The 13900-nt window shown below is 36.0% G+C and overlaps 1 protein-coding gene across 1 annotated transcript in view; it reads right to left on the minus strand.

Moving 5' to 3' along the window:
- PLPPR1 (phospholipid phosphatase related 1) overlaps positions 1–13900 on the minus strand; it is a 189705-nt gene that overhangs the window by 18608 nt on the left and 157197 nt on the right. The window lies entirely within an intron of this gene.

The raw sequence follows: 13900 nt of genomic DNA on the forward strand, positions 1-13900 counted from the left end.
TAAATGCTATTAAATCTTTCAGATTCTGGAGAATTATGGCAATCAAAGTAGGTAAAGAGGAAATTTAAACAACTATAGAGGGAAACACAAAGGGATGGGGGAATGAATTAGGAAAACACTTTATTCTCTTTATGGAATGCTAGCCTGGGTAACCCTTTCTGTGTCCACTCTATTTTTCCAAACTTCCATGGGGTTCCTTAGAAACTCCACTGAATATATACACTTAGAGAAGGCAGCCAAAGGTATTCTGGTTAAATAAGCTCTCTTATCTTTGTATTAGATTGTGAAAGACCACTGGTCATACACCCCATGAATCACAAGAGAGTCAATAGCCTAGCCAGAAATGGACTTGTGTCAAGGAAGGAAGATAAATCTCTTTTGCATTTCTGCCTGGAAAATTCAGGGGTAGGTCTAAATGAGAAACATCAATAGAAGTTATGGCCTCATATCTCTTTTCAAATCTTTGCGAAGAACTGAAGTGCCCATCTGCCTAGATCTCAGGACATGTGCTGTTTCTATAGAATGTGGTCACAATTTCTGTGCAGGATGCAAGAATTCAAAGTCTGGATTTCAATGTTTTAAGTGCAAAAAGAAGTGTATGAAGAATCTGTGGCCTAATCGACAGCTGGAGACAGTGCTGATCCTTCAGATTGCTCACATTTCACATGATGAGGAACTGCAAGTTCAGAGATGTGATCAAGAAAAAATTCCATGAAATCAGTCTGGATCCTGAAACTGCCTATCCTGGAATCCTCTTGTCCTCAGATATGAAAACAATGAAAGGAAGAGATTCATGGAAGAAATTGCTTTATTTTCTGAAAAGATCCGATTTATGTGGTACTGTTCTAGCACTTCAGAGTTTCATGTCTGGGAGACATTGTTGGGAGGTGATAGTGGGAAACAGTTGTTCTTGGGATGTTGGTCTTTGTACAACCTCTGCAAAAAAAATTGGAGAGGTTTCACCATTTTCTTCTACTGGCTATTGACTTTTGAGTCTAAGACAAAAAAAGTATTTATTTTGTACCACACCTAAGATGAACATTCCCTTAAAAGAGGAACTCCACAAAGTGGAGATCTTTTTGGATTATGAGGCTGAAGACATAGTCTTTTATGACGTAGACAATAAATGCCACACATATGTATATGCATATATATGTATATACATATATATATATATATATATATATATATATATATATATATATATCCACCAGCAACTTTTCAGAACCTCTCTGGCCTATATTTTCCATTGGCCTCTACTCCAAAAATAAAAATTGTATGACAATTGACCCAATAAGACTGCAGATAAGGCTGCAGAACCCCAGAGCATGACCTTGACACTTGCTTGGAAATTTCCTCCAAAGCAGAATCCAATCCCTGACCCCTACATATATTATTTTCCTGTATTGTAATGCACTTCACTTTAGGAATAAGTAGACATTTGTTTCATTCTGTAATATTCAGGCAATGAACTACCATTACCTTGTAGGGGGAGGTCACATATTGATGATCCACAGATGAGAGATAGAATATGCTTAATAAACTAGGGGAATTTAGAAGATTCAAGATTGAGGAGGTAGATTTTCAAAAGACATGAATAAAAAGAATGATGACATATTTCTGTTCCTTGACATAAGTGGTTCTTTGTAGTAGGAAACCAATGCCCATTCACCTCTGCTTTGTAGCATTCCTATCTTTATTTTCTGTTGATTCCACTTCTCCCAAACCTTTCATAGAAGTTTCTCCCTTTTCATTCCATTCCGCATTTCATCTCACACTATTTTAGTGTATATTTATTCATAAAAGAGCTTTGTGGCAAGAATGCTAGATTCCGTATCAGGAAGACTTGGATTCTAATCACATCTCTACTAGCTCTGTGACCCCCCAGAAAGTCCCTCATCTTGATTATGTCTTCCTCTTCTCGAAAATGGAACTTTAAACCTTAGAGTTTATATGGATCTATACTGTCTCTACTAGACTGTAAGCTCTTAGAGAGTAGGCAAAGTGTCTTTCATTTTTGTTCAACCAATTAAATGGTACCTTATATTGTTCAGTTCTTTTCAGTCAGGTACAACTCTTCAGGACTTTATTGGTGTTTTCAGGGAAAAGATCATTAAATGGTTTATTCCTTCTCTAGTTCATTTTACAGATGAGGAAACAAGTAAATAGGGTTAAGTGACTTGTTCAGGGTCACAGAGTTAGCAAGTGGCTGAAATCAGATATGAGCCCAGAAAATTGAAGCTTCCTGATTTCAGGATTTACACTCCATTTGTCTACATAGCTGGCCTGTCTTACATGCACAAAGATGTGAATATATATATATATATATATATGTATGTGTATGTATATGTATATGTATATATATACATATATATGGCAGTTCATAAATATTTTTCAAATAGAATTTTTTTATTGCATTTCATTTTTAAAATTTTTAAATATTAATTGGACACTCAAATGACTAGTTCAATTGTACATATATACTTATGTATATGTGTATATACATTCATATATGCAAATATATATGACAATTCACAAATTCATGAAGTTGAATATTTTATTGAATTTAATTTTTGAAATTTTTCTTTTATATAAGCTGGACTCACAAATGACTAGTTCAGGTGATCATTTTCCACCTGTCTGAGATACTTTGGCTACTTCTGTAGAATGTGTATTACAGCCTTTGGGAAGCTACATTACTGCTTTCAAGCCACAAGGGGGCTCTTTAGCTCTCCAAAATGTCTCATTGCCTCCTAGGAAAGCAGTTTTCAGGCTAAAAGGTTAGGCATTTAGTAAAGCTTTCAAAACCTTCCTCACTAGGAAGAATTCTCCTAAGAATTAGCAGGGCTGTACTGATGTTACAGATGTGGAAGAAGGAGAAACCTACATTTTTACGCATTTTATGAAGCAAGCACTTTCCTATCATTTGTTTTTCCTTTTAAATATTTTTTATTTAGCATCTACTGTAGACCAGGAAAACATTTGCATGAAGAAGGTAGAAGAGCTAATAAGAAAGAAGCAACAGCTGATTATGTGATGGAGAGAGAAAGGAGTCTTGGGTTACGGAATTGACCAGGAATGGAAGCCTTCATGGACTAGAATATAGATAGTGGCATCATAGATTTGAACTAAAAAAATTACATATATATATATGTACATACATATATATGTGTGTATATACATACATACATACATACATACATACATATATATGGGAAGGTAGGTGATGCAGTGGATAGAGTACCAGCTCTAGAGTCTGGAGGACCCGAATTCAAAACCAGCCTCAGTTGCCTGATACACACTAGCTGTGTGACTTTGGGCAAGTTACCTAACCCCATTGCCTTGCCAAAAAAAAACCCCAGAAACAAAAAAAGAGATAATAAAAGAAAGTGCTTTGGGAACTTTAAAGCATTGCATTACATTACAGGAAGCTCCCAGTTGGTTGTCAGTGATGAGAGCTATGCCAAGATGACTGGGATCTAAGAGTAGCGAAGGATAGATTCTGCTGGAAGAAGCCACTTTCCCTAAATGGAGTACATGAGCTCTTTTCTCTTGTAAGACCCCTTTTCATCAGTTTCTCTTCCTTGACCTTCCTGAATTCAGTTGAGGAGGAGAAGGACTTCCTTGGAGGAAAAGATGCCTAGGTAGCAGAATCCAGCAATAGAAAACCTAAAGAAAAAACCATGTCCTGATGGGCAGGAGATCCAGATGATGTGAGTAATTTAGACAGTGAACATGAAAGTTGTTTATTAGTCCTTCAAAATAGCCTTTACTTTCCAGGAGGACTATAGTGAGTGTAACAGTCTGCTTGAATGTTTTATATTTTTTATTTGAAGTTTGTTAATTCATGAATGTGATTATATCACAACTGCCTAATTAACACCTGATATTCCTATTTTATATTGAGTTTTTTCTAGGTTATTCATACTTTGGAGAAATCTTTGAGAGGTTTTCTACCTGATCTTTGAATCAAAGATTTTTTTAGAGTTTCTCCAGGGTTGGGGCAGATTCAAGGAGAGAGAAATGGACCCTTTTTGGTTTAGTCACTTCAAGATTTAACCCACTTCACCATGAGCTTAGAGCTATAGTTGGGTAGTAGAGCTATACATAATTGACTGGTAGATTCCTCTCAAAAAGTAATGAAGTAGGGGGCCACTAGGTTGCACAGTGGATAGAGTACCAGCTCTGAAGTCAGGAGGACCTGAGTTCAAATGTGACCTCAAACCCATAATATTTACCTAGCTGGGTGACCTTTGACAAGTCACTTAACCCCATTGCCTTGCAAAAACTAAAAAAAGAAGTAATTAATTATAGAAGGAGAACATTGGGACATTGGGAATTGGAGATTTGGAATGAAGGAGAACCATCAAGAGAAAAGAACTGGAAAGGAGAAACTCAGGAACAAAAGGTAATTTTTTGACTTACAATTTTGCCATGCTTTGATTTCAACACCAGACGTAAAGCTTATGAAGAGAACATTGTTCTTTCAGGAGTGAAGGGAAATGAGGAGGTTAAAGGACAACAAAATTTGTAACATAAGCATCTATCAAGTGCATCTCAAATCTAGGATCTGCAATCATCTAAATGAGATCTGGTGTGCTCAGGAGCTTCTCTTGTAGCTTAATCTGATATAGTTGCACATACATGATATGGTTAGAGATAGCCATAGGTGAATAGAAAGTAAATGACAAATGCTGCATTTTCAGTCAAAGGAAATATGTTCAAATGTGGACTTTGAAACTTCTTGTGTGTGGCCTTGGGCAAGCTGTTTAACCTTTCTGGGCCTCAGTTTCATTATTTGAAAAAGTGAAGGGATTGGACTTTGTGAATAGGAGTATGAACTCCTTTCTTAGTAAGCAAGTAATAATAACTAATATTTATGTAATGCTTAGTAAGGATATAGTGGAGACTCTGGATAGCTAAGGGATCTGAGGAGGCTGCTCAGGTGAAGGGGAGTGAGGAGAAAGGTGTGCTGATATATGTTTAACAACAGATTCTCAGAAAAAAATTGCTTACAACACACTTGAGTTTAATGTGCATTAAGTTTCTTTATCATTTTTAAGTCATCACTCAACAAAACAATAAATCTACACTGATCTAAATTGAATGTGATGAGAGAGAAATCATATCCTTAAGGAAGAAAAATAAAGTATAAGAGATACCAGAATTACATAATAAGATGTTTGGTATTTTTTTAAATTAAAGGTAATGGTCTTTGGTCTTTTTTCAAACCACAATTCTTTCCTCTAGCTACAGATGGCATTCTAAATTGTAGATACCCCAAAATTGTGTCTGATTGTTGCACTGATGGAATGAGCAAGTCCATTGAGGTTGATTATCACCCCCATGTTGCTGTTAGGGTGTACAGTGTTCTGGTTTAGCTTATCTCACTCAGCATCAATTCATGCAAATCCTTCCAGGCTTCCCTGAATTCCCATCCCTCCTGGTTTCTAATAGAACAATAGTGTTCCTTGACATACATATACCACAGTTTATTAAGCCAGTTGATGGACATTCACTCAATTTCCAATTCTTTGCCACCACAAACGGGGCTGCTATGAATATTTTTGTACAAGTGATGTTTTTATTGCTCTTTCATAATCTCTTCAGGGTATAGACCCAGTAATGCTATTGTTGGATCAAAGGGCGTGCACATTTTTGTTGTCCTTTGGGTGTAATTTCAAATTGCTCTTCAGAAAGGTTGGATGAGTTCATAGCTCCACCAACAATGTATTAGTGTTCCAGATTTCCCACAACCCTTACAATATTGATCACTGTCCTTTCTGGTCATACTGGCCAATCTGAGAGGTGTGAGATGGTACCTCAGAGATGTTTTAATTTGCAATTCTCTAATAAGTAGTGAATTAGAGCAATTTTTTCCTATGACTATGGATTGCTTTGCTTTCCTCATCTGTAAATTGCCTTTGCATATCCTTGGACCATTTGTCAATTGGGGAATAGCTTTTTATTTTTTTAATGAAAATTTGACTTAGTTCTTTGTTTTAGAAATGAGTCCTTTGTCAGAAATACTAGTAAAAATTGCTTCCCAATTTCCTACATTTCTTTTGATCTTTGTCATAGTGGTTTTGTCTGTGCAAAACCTTTTTAATTTAATATAATCAAAATTATCTAGTTTGTTTTTAATGATGTTCTCCATCTCTTCCTTGGTCATAAACTGCTTCCCTTTCCATCAGTCTGACAGGTAAATTATTCCTTGATCTTCTAGTTTGCTTATAATATTGGTTTTTTATGTCTAGGTCCTGTATCCATTTTGATCTTATCTTGGTATAGGGTGTGAGATGTTGATCTAAGTTTCTTCCATAGTAACTTCTAATTTTTCCAGCAGTTTTTATGGAAGAGAGAGATTTTATCCCAATAGCTGGACTCTTTGGGTTTATCAAACAGCAAATTACTATAATCATTTCCTATTATTGCACCTAGTCTATTCCACTGATCCACCACTGTTTCTTAGCCAATACCAGTTTTGATGACTGATGTTTTACAATATAATTTTTGTCTGTTTGTTTGTTTTTAGGTTTTTGTAAGGCAAATGGGGTTAAGTGGCTTGCCCAAGGCCACACAGCTAGGTAATTATTAACTGTATGAGACTGGATTTGAACCCAGGTACTCCTGACTCCAAGGCTGGTGCTTTATCCACTATGCCACCTAGCCGGCCCTACAATGTAATTTTATATCTGCTAAGGCTAAGCTACCTTCTTTATTTGTCATTGAATCCCTGGAAATTCTTGACTTTTTATTTCTCCACATGAATTTACTTACAACTTTTTCTAACTCAATAATTTTTTGTAATTTTCATTGGTAGGGAACAAAAAAGGTAGTTTAGCTTTGGTAGAATTGTCATTTTTATTATATTAGTTTGACCTATTCATGAGCAGTTGATGTTTGCTCTGGGTGTTTAAATCTGATTTTATTTGTGTGAGAAGTGTTTTGAAAATATTTTCAAAAAGTTTTTGAGTCTGCCTTGGCAGATAGACTCCCAGGTATTTTATATTGTCTAAAGGTTACTTTGAATGGGATTTCTCTTTCTAGCTTTTTCTGTTGTATCTTGCTAGTCATATATAGAAATGTTGAGGATTTATGAGGGTCTATTTTATATCCTTTGACTTTACTAAAGTTGCTAATTATTTCAAGTCATTTTTAGATGATTTTTTGGGATTCTCTAAGCATACCATCATGTCATCTGCAAAACGTGAGAGTTTTGTCTCTTCCTTCCCAATTCTAATACTTCAATTTCTTATTTTTCTCTAATTGCTGAAGCGAACATTTCTAATACAATATTGAATAGTAATGGTGATAATGGGCATCCTTGTTTCACCCCTGATCTTATTGGGAATGCCTCTAGCCTGTCCCCACTGCATATAAGGCTTGTTGATGGTTTCAGAGAGATACTACTTATATTCTAAGGAGCAATCCATTTATTCCTACACTCTCTGGTGTTTTTAGTAGGAAAGGTTGCTGTATTTTTTGAAAAGCTTTTTCAGCATCTATTGATATAATCATATGATTTCTGATAGATTGGTTATTGATATAATTAATTATACTAACAGTGTTCCTAATATTGAACCAACCCTGAATTCCTAGGATAAATATTACTTGGCCATAATGTATTATCTTAGTGATAACTTGTAATCATTTTGCTAGGATTTTATTCAAGGTTTTTGCATCGATATTCCTCAGAGAGATAGGTCTCTAACTTTCTTTTTCTGTTTTTACTCTTCCTGATTTAGTTATCAGCATCATATTGGTGTCATAGAAAGAGTCAGGCACAGTTCCATCTTCATCTATTTTTCCAAAGAGTTTATATTGAATTGGTTCCAATTGTTCCATAAAGGTTTGATAGAATTCACTTGTGAATGCATCTGGCCCTGGAGATTTTTGTCTTAGGGAGTTCAATAATGGCTTGTTGAATTTCTTTTTCTGAGATAGAGTTATTTAGATATTTAATTCCCTCTTCATTTAACCTGGACAACTTATATTTTTGTAAATATTCATTCTTTTCACTTAGATTATCAAATTTATTGGCATATTTGGGCAAAATAATTGTGAATTATTACTTTAATTTTCTCCTCATTGGTGGTGATTTCACCTTTTTCATTTATGATACTGGTAATTTGGTTTTCCCTTTTTTAAATCAAATTAACCACGGGTTTATCAATTTTATTGGTTTTTTCATAAACCCAACACTTGGTTTTATTTATTAGCTTCATAGTTTTCTTGTTTTCAATTTTATTAATTTCTCCTTTAATTTTTAGAATTTCTAATTTGGTATTTAATTGGGAGTTTTTAATTTGTTCTTTCTCTAATTTTTGTAGTTGCATATTTAATTGATTTCCTCTATCTCTAATTTATTCACATGAGCATTTAAAGAAATGACATTTCCCCTGACCATTGCCTTGGTTGTGTCACATAAGTTTTGGTATGTTGTTTCATTATTGTCTTTATCTAGGGTGAAATAATTAATTCTTTCTATAATTTGTTGTTTAATCCACTACTTCTTTAAAATGAGGTTATTTAGTGTCTAATTATTTTTGGTTCTATATCTCCCTCACCCAATATTGCATGTGATTTTTATTGCATTTTGATCTGAGAAAGATGCATTTACCTATTTCTGCCTTTTTTTTGCAATTGATTATTGGGTTTTTATGCTCTAGTATATGGTCAATTTTTGTGTATGTGTCATGTACTGCAGAAAAAAAAAGTATATTCCTTTTGATCCAGATTCTTAGAGGAGTTTGAAGGAGTTACAGGAAGACATAGACAGCAAAACTCTACTAGTGGGAGACTTCAATCTCCCACTCTCAGATTTAGGTATTATACCATTGGGTGTATTACATATTTAGTACTGAGATTACTTTATTGTCTATGCTACCTTTTAGGAGGATATAGTTTCCTTCCTTATCTCTTTGAATGATATCTATTTTTGCAGCTGCTTTGTCTGAGATAAGGATTACTATCCCTGCTTTTTTTCACCTCAGCTGAAGCAAAATATATTTTGCTCCAACCTTTTACCTTTACTCTATATGTATCTCTCTGCTTCAAATGAGTTTCTTGTAAACAGCATATTGTAAGAATCTGGCTTTTAATCCACTCTGCTATTTGCTTATGTTTCAAGGGAGAGTTCATCCCATTCACATACAAGGTTATAATTACTAACTCTTTATTGCCTTCCATGTTATCTTCCCTCTGTTTGTATTTCCCTCCATTTTTCCTTTTATCCATATTCCCCAGTATTTTCTAATATCCGCACCTTCAGTGTGCTTGCCTTCTTAAATCCATTCCCCATCCCCTTTTTTGCCCTTTCCCTTTGCCCCTTCTTCCTTCCCTTCCTTCTGTTGGTTCCACCTTTCCTCCCCCTCCCCTTTTCTCCTTTTAATACTTTAAAGGTAAGATAAGGTTCTTAACTTAACTGAGTGTATGTACCTTAATTTTAAGCCAACCTGATGAGATTAAGATTCAGACAGTTCTCACCTCCTTCCTTCTTCCCCTCTACTGCAATACATCCTTTGTACCTCTTAATGTAATGAGATTTACCCTATTCAGTCACTTCCATCCTCCCTTCTCTTTACTGTCCTCCTTTTTAAGGAGGTATTGTTTTTTAATCATTCTTTCTGAGTCACAGAAAGGTCATGAGTGTCCATAATTTCTAAGTATATTCTAATAGAATTACAATTATTGAGAGTTATTAGAGTCTTTCTCTAGTCTTTCTCCCAGGTAGAGATATTGCCAGTTTCATCTTATTAGATAACAGTTTTTTCCCCTTCCCCCCTCTTTTTTTTTTAAACTTTACCTTTTCATGTGTATCTTGAGTCTCCTGTCTGAAATCCAAATCTTCTATCAAACTCTACTCTTTTCATCAGGAAAAGTTCGAAGTCTCCTATTTCATTAAATGTCCATCTTTTGCCCTGGAAGAAAAGGCTCATTTTTGCCAAATAATGAATTCTTGGCTGCATTCCAAGCTCCCTTGCTCTTTGGAATATTGCATTCCTGGCCCTTTGATCTCTTAATGTTGATAGAGCCAGTTCCTGTATAATCCTTACTGTAGTTTGTTAGTGTCTAAATTGTTTCTTTCTGGCAACTTGTAGGATTTTCTCTTTTATCTGATAGTTCTGGAATTTTGCTACAATATTCCTTGGAGTTTTCAGTTGGGATCCCTTTACAGAGGGATTCAATATATTTTTTTCTTTCTTCCTTCCTTTATTTTTTCTTTTTTATGTTTTTACAAGGCAATGGGGTTAAGTCATTTCCCCCAAGGCAACACAGCTAGGTAATTATTAAGCATCTGAGGTTGGATTTGAGCTCAGGTACTCCTGATTCCAGGGCCAGTGTTCTATCCACTGCACCACCTAGCCACCCCCCCAATGTATTTTTTCAATAACTATTTTGCCCTCTGGTTCCATGATATCAGGACAGTTTTCCATCACCAAATCCTGCAATATTGAGTCCAGGATATTTTTCTCTTCAATGTTTTCAGGAAAACCAATAATTTTTAGGTTATCTCTCCTCAATCTATTCTTGAGGTCAGTGGTTTTGCTGATGAGGTATTTGACATTTTCTTCTATTTTTTTCAATTTGTTGGTTTTATTTAACAAATTCTTATTGTCTCATGAAGTCATTGGTTTCCATGGATTCTTTTTTGAGGGAAGAATTTTCTTCATTTACCTATTGCAACTTCTTTTCCAATTGGTCATTTCTATTTTTGTAAGAGTTTTACCTTTGATCATTTGAGGTTTTGAGATAATTATTTTCATTTTGCATTTGTCCAAATGTATTTTCCAAGGATTTGTTTTCTTGTTGCAAGGTGATAATCTTCTCTTGGGTTATTTTTCCAAAATTTTACAGTTGATTTTTAAACTCCTTCCTGATTTCTTCAAGGAAATCTTTCTGTGCTGGAGACCAAATCATATTCTCCTTAGAGGTTCTACGTCTCTCTGAATTAGGGTATTTTTCTTCTAGGAATTTTTCTATGGTCCCCCATTTTGATGGCCTTTCATAATTTTCCTAAGATCTTGTGTTGAAGGAGGGGCTGGTTCACACAGGTTTGGTGGTGGGATCCCTAGAGCCATTACTCACTGTTTGTAATGTCTCCAGCTGGCCAGTAAAGGATGTCCGAGGCTTTGATCCCTGAATGTCTAGTAGGGGGCACTGGAGGCTTTTCTCACTGTATGCAATATACCCTTCAGACCAGTAGGGGATACTGGAGGCTGGAACCTACCCTCCAGCTCCTCCCAGACCTTCACTCCCATGGCCCCGCCTCCACTCTCTGGTTGTTTCTCAGAGTGATGTGGTTCCCAGAGTGAAAAGCCCCCAGGGCTAAGCTCAGATAAGTCCTGCTCTGGCCCCTCAGCCACTGGCTGTTGGCACTGCTCCCTCGGTAACTGGTTTTTATTTCTCACTTATCTTTCTGGGCTTTAATAGGACTTCCATTAAAAGGTTTGTTTCAGGGTGGCTAGATGGTGCAGTGGATAGAGCACTGGCCCTCGAGTCAGGAGTACCTGAGTTCAAGTACAGCCTCAGACACTCAATAATAATAATAATAATAATAATAATAATAATAATAATAATAATAATAATAATAACAACAACTTAATAATAATTACCTAGCTGTGTAGCCTTGGGCAAGCCACTTAACCCCATTTGTCTTGCCAAAAAACCCCTAAAAAAACGAAACAAAATACCCTATAAAAATGGCATCTTTGATTTCACTGGAAGAGGGAACTGCATTCCTACTCTGTAACTTAGAACAGTAAAGATTGCCTGGAACAGAGAAGCTAACTGGCTTGCCTTAAGTCTCCCAGCCAACATGAAATCAAAGTGGGACCTGAATCTATATATTTTTTTGAAGTTGGCTTTGTAACCACTTGTCCTCATGTGAATGATACATTCAAAAATATGAAATGTCAGGATAAAATTTTACCAAAGGCTACTGTGATCAATAAGAACCTAAAATAAAATGGCAGAATCCTAAACTCTCTGAGTTGGAAGGCACCTCGGAAATCATTTAATCCAACCTGTAATTGAGCAACTCTATATTTTACAATATTACTTTCAGGTTAAAAATCTTCAGTGATGGTGAGGTCCTTACAGCAAGAAGACAGTGAACATGAAGTCAGAAGCCCTGGGTTCAAATCCTGGCTTTACCACTAATTACCCTGACTTTTAAAACAAATTTCCTTTGTTATTTTTGTTTGTGTGTTAGGAAAGGAAGTTGAGTGACTTGTCCAAGGTCACAGCACATCCCAGGGGAATGATAGTAAATATCAAGTGTCTGAGGTTGGATTTGAACTCCGGATCAGTGTCCTATCTTCACCAACTAGCTGCTCTCTGAGTTACTGTATGTGTTCAGACAAGTGATTTTTAACCTCACTGTGCCTCAGTTTCCTCATCTGTAAAAACCAGGAAAGCTTAGATTTCATTACTTTTTTTTTCTTTCCTTCTAGGTTAAATCTATGAGTCTATTAGTATATTCTACTTCCGTATAACTCTAATTGTTAGAATACTTTCTGTTACAATGTACTGAAATCTTTCTTCTTATAAACTACTCTCAGAATTCCTTGTTCTTTTCCTCTAAAATCCAACTCAATAAATTTAATATTTTCAGATATGTAAACTACTTGAAGATAATGTGTCCTGTCTCTCCTCACTATTCTCTTTTCCATCCTTCAGCCAGTCTTCATGAGGTATGGTCCTCCTTCTCTTCACAAACTCTAGTCAAATTCCTCCAGATGTGTTCTCCATCATTCAAGTCATTCTTAAAATGTGCTGCCTAGGGAACACAATGTCCCAGATGTTGTCTGACCAGGTTGGGGTCTAGCAGAATGCCACCCTCCCTTGTTCTGTATTCTGTGCTTCAATTAATACAATTTAAGAAGATTAAAGGAGCGGGGGAGGATATTTCCAGTCCTAGAATGGAAGACGGCAATAGTATTAAATATGTTAACGGTATCAATTAATTTTCTCTTTAGCCATGTTAGATGCCTTGCATCTTGGAGATTGTCATGACTTCAGCTTATAAAGACTAATCTATCATTGCATTGACAGAGAAGAGCTTTGCAGGAACCTCCATACCAGCATTCATTCAGACTTGCATTGATCATTCTAATTTTATTTTTTGCAGCTTTGCCAAAAGGCATTTTATTCAAATCACAGCCAGCTATTTTTAATGACTCCAGCTGGCTGCAATTCAACAAGGCTTAAATTCTGAGAGAAGATGATAATCGCATGAAGCTATCCAACACCCAACTGACCTGGAAACCAGACATGCCGGGGCTTTTTATATTTTCTGGGGAGATTCTCTTGGCTGGAGTGAAGTGGACTGCTCTTCTCACTTCCTTTCTGGAAACTAAACTGGCTTCATTCTATAAAAAGTGAAAGATCTAGGAATTGGCTCTATTCTGTCTTCCACAAGTGTTGCTCTAAGGAATCTGAATTTGTCTTCTTTATTGTCTTCTGGGATTCAGCAGATCTATTCGCTCCTCAGATCTGTGGCTCTGATCCTAGGTCCTTAGCCATATGACCCACTAACTGACACTATCCTGTGATCTACCTGTCCAGTGATAACTATGGCTTTCCTTCATTCTCTGCATCTTTCGGGTCTGAATATATTCTACTACTGAATGTATTTTACCAAGAGCCTGCTCTCTAGGGCAAACTGTTTTAGTGCAATTGCTCTTCCCTCAAAACCATACTAGGGGACTCCCAAGGGAGAAGACATAGTAACTGGGTAGACAGAGCCAACAAAAGGATTCACAGCACAAAACATTTGTGTAAGGAAAGCCAAATTGTTTCTTTTTATTTTAATCCTAGCTCCCTGTTTACATGTCTTACTAGTTCCTTATTCAAGTCTCGAATGCTAAAAATACAGTTGTTCTTTCTATTCTCT

Source organism: Macrotis lagotis, chromosome 8 (genome assembly GCF_037893015.1).
Source record: "Macrotis lagotis isolate mMagLag1 chromosome 8, bilby.v1.9.chrom.fasta, whole genome shotgun sequence".
NCBI lineage: Eukaryota > Metazoa > Chordata > Mammalia > Peramelemorphia > Peramelidae > Macrotis > Macrotis lagotis.